The following is a 3,696-nucleotide window of genomic DNA, read 5'->3' on the forward strand; positions in this document are numbered from 1 at the left end:
CTCATTCGGACAGGTTCACAACTTTGATGTCTGTTGTTGCATAGCAAATGTCTGTATGATGTCAAATAGGGTATAAGGCATTGTTCTTGTTGCTTTGAAAAGCTAGGACATTGTTATTCAACTTTAATAATCTAATATTGCAAGGCCTGAGAATTATTGTGTCTGAATCTGCATCGCAAGATTGAAGGAAAGAGTATCTTTGTACTTGTTGAAAAAATTACTAGCTTTCCTCATTTGGACAGGTTCACAATTTTGATGTCTATTGTTGCATAGCAAAGTCTGTATGATGTCAAATAGGGATGTATCAGGTAGACTGCGTGGCCTAATGGATAAGGCGTCTGACTTCGAATCAGAAGATTGAGGGTTCGAGTCCCTTCGTGGTTGTTTAATTTCATTAGCTCAGCTAATTTGAACATGTTTGCAATTTCCCTAACTAAGGCATTGGTCTTGTTGCTTGGACAATGTTGTTCAACTTTAATAATCTAAGACTACACGGCCTGAGAATTTTTGTGTCTGATTCTGAATAGCAAGATTGAGGGAAAAGGTCTCTTCTTACTTGTTAAATATCACTAGCTTTCCTCATTCGGACAGGTTCACAACTTTGATGTCTGTTGTTGCATAGCAACGTCTGTTTTGATGTCAAATAGGAGTATATGGAGTAGAAGGTGTTGCCTAATGGATAAGGTGTCTGACTTCGAATCAGAAAATTGAGGTTTTGAGTTATTTTCGTGGTCGTTTAATTTCATTAAATCAGCTAATTGGACATGTTTGCAATTTCCCGAAATAAGGCATTGTTCTTGTTGCTTTGAAAAGCTTGGACATTGTTATTCAACTTTAATAATCTAATATTGCAAGGCCTGAGAAATTATTGTGTCTGAATCTGCATCGCAAGATTGAAGGAAAGAGTATCTTTGTACTTGTTGAAAAATCACTAGCTTTCCTCATTTGGACAGGTTCACAATTTTGATGTCTATTGTTGCATAGCAAAGTCTGTATGATGTCAAATAGGGATGTATCAGGTAGACTGCGTGGCCTAATGGATAAGGCGTCTGACTTCAAATCAGAAGATTGAGGTTTCGAGTCCCTTCGTGGTTGTTTAATTTCATTAGCTCAGCTAATTTGAACATGTTTGCAATTTCACTAACTAAGGCATTGGTCTTGTTGCTTGGACAATGTTGTTCTACTTTAATAATCTAAGACTACACGGCCTGAGAATTTTTGTGTCTGATTCTGAAAAGCAAGATTAAGGGAAAAGGTCTCTTCTTACTTGTTAAATATCACTAGCTTTCCTCATTCGGATAGGTTCACAACTTTGATGTCTGTTTTTGCTAAGCAACGTCTGTTTGATGTCATATCGGAGAATATGGAGTAGAAGGTGTTGCCTCGTGGATAAGGTGTCTGACTTCGAAACAGAAAATTTAGGTTTTGAGTTATTTTCGTGGTCGTTTAATTTCATTAAATCAGCTAATATGGACATGTTTGCAATTTCCTGAAATAAGGCATTGTTCTTGTTGCTTTGAAAAGCTAGGACATTGTTATTCAACTTTAATAATCTAATATTGCAAGGCCTGAGAATTATTGTGTCTGAATCTGCATCGCAAGATTGAGCAAGGAAAAGGTCTCTTCTTACTTGTTAAATATCACTAGCTTTCCTCATTCGGACAGGTTCACAATTTTGATGTCTGATGTTGCTAAGCAAAGTCTGTTTGATGTCAAATAGGGAGAATATGGAGTAGAAGGTGTGCCTGTGGATGCGTCTGTCAAATAGTGGTCGTTTAATTTCATTAGCTCAGCTAATTTGAACATGTTTGCAATTTCCCGAAATAAGGCATTGTTCTTGTTGCTTTGAGAAGCTTGGACTTTGTTGTTCAACTTTAATAATCTAAGACTGAAAGGCCTGAGAAATATTGTGTCTGATTCGGCATCGCAAGATTGAGGGAAAAGGTCTCTTCTTACTTGTTAAATATCACTAGCTTTCCTCATTCGGACAGGTTCACAATTTTGATGTCTATTGTTGCATAGCAAAGTCTGTATGATGTCAAATAGGGATGTGTCACATAGACTGCGTGGCCTAATGGATAAGGCGTCTGACTTCGAATCAGAAGATTGAGGGTTCGAGTCCCTTCGTGGTTGTTTAATTTCATTAGCTCAGCTAATTTGAACATGTTTGCAATTTCCCGAAATAAGGCATTGGTCTTATTGCTTGGACATTGTTATTCAACTTTAATAATCTAAGACTGCAAGGCCTGATATATATTGTGTATGATTCTGCAACGCAAGATTGAGGGAAATAGTCTCTTCGTACTTGTTAAATATCATTAGCTTTCCTCATTCGGACAGGTTCAAAACTTTGATGTCGGTTGTTGCTAAGCAACATCTGTTTTATGTCATTTAAAATTTTTGTTGCTTTCTGCAGCAATGACAGTGAAGATATCGATTGACAGGTCCACGGTGCTTGGAACGATTGAACATCATGTGAGCATTTTGTGCTATACTTGTGAGCATAACAGTCTTCCAAACAGTTGACCAGGCTTCAGTTCAAATCTTCTGTAGTTCATCTGCTGTGTCTTTCACATTCTGTCTTCTTCAGTCGCGACAGCAAACTGGTGACGAGTGTTGACAAATTAACAAAGAGCAAAATGAGATCAATTCATTTTTTTGAAGAGAAAATTTAAAACTTAGACTTCACAAAGAATGGAACTCATTTATTTTGAGTCAAATGACGCAAAGGTACACGAATCAAAGTAAATGAATGTAAAAAAATACCCATTCAAATAGATCAGTTTTCGTATAGAGAGATTGAGACACATCTCAATCCTCCATAACTGCTTAAGTTACACCTCCGTATCTGCAGTGGAAGATGGTGGACCTAGAGTGGTGTTTGTCAAACCATGAGACATACCTATGATCGGTCTTCTCACAAAACGTCTCTAGCTTCTGTACAGTTTGACCTACAAATTCGTATGACCACTCTCCTCTGGAAAGGGGAGACCCTCAAGAACACGGTGGTATTCTCTATGTGCCAACTTCTGTTTGTAAAATCCAAAATCTTTGGGCTACAAACTAATGTGACCCCACTTGTCACAATGTTCTCCGTGTTGCCCTAGGTTCCCCACAAGTGTCACGGGACTAATCTGAAGGTAACCGGAACTGATTAAAATGATAGATTATTTAACCTGGCACCTCTCGCAACCTAAACCATAATATTACTCCTTTACCAACGATCCGTTTGGTCAAAGAATGATCAGTTTCCACAAAAATGACGGTCAAGATATGAGTCGATGTCTCCATGTTGCTATTAGGCTGCATATAGCATTGGTGGTATAGTGGTGAGCATAGCTGCCTTCCAAGCAGTTGACCTGGGTTTGATTCCCGGCCAATGCAGAGCATAAATAATTATCCTTGTTTGTGGGAAGTCAGAATTGCTCCCTCATTCTGCAGGTAATCTAAAATAAAAGGTTGTGGGATGTTGAACCAACATTAATGTCAAAAAGATTTGCAGTCCATTACCTAAACCATTCAGCCACCTTGTCCTGTGCCCAAGAGGTGATAGTTGGCATTCTGACAAGTGACCAAGATCTGCCTGTCTGAGCTTGTTAAATTGAAACATAATAGGATTTTTACAAAAGTGGTTTTGCATTAAAAAAAGGGATATTAAATGAGACTGATATTTGTGGTACGGGGTGGAAAATGTTA

The 3,696-nt window shown here is 38.1% G+C and overlaps 3 non-coding genes across 3 annotated transcripts; all 3 read left to right on the top strand.

Annotated features, from left to right (window-relative positions):
* The first annotated feature begins 311 nt into the window (after window positions 1-311).
* trnar-ucg lies at window positions 312-384 on the top strand. Its single transcript has one exon. It is a non-coding gene; the product is annotated as a tRNA-Arg (tRNA).
* Window positions 385-2,060: 1,676 nt separating this feature from the next.
* Window positions 2,061-2,133, top strand: trnar-ucg. The gene has a single exon. It is a non-coding gene; the product is annotated as a tRNA-Arg (tRNA).
* A 1,179-nt stretch (window positions 2,134-3,312) lies between these two features.
* On the top strand, window positions 3,313-3,384 carry trnag-ucc. Its single transcript has one exon. It is a non-coding gene; the product is annotated as a tRNA-Gly (tRNA).
* The last annotated feature ends 312 nt before the right edge of the window (window positions 3,385-3,696 follow it).

The sequence above is a fragment of the Oncorhynchus tshawytscha genome, unplaced genomic scaffold (genome assembly GCF_018296145.1).
Source record: "Oncorhynchus tshawytscha isolate Ot180627B unplaced genomic scaffold, Otsh_v2.0 Un_contig_13084_pilon_pilon, whole genome shotgun sequence".
NCBI lineage: Eukaryota > Metazoa > Chordata > Actinopteri > Salmoniformes > Salmonidae > Oncorhynchus > Oncorhynchus tshawytscha.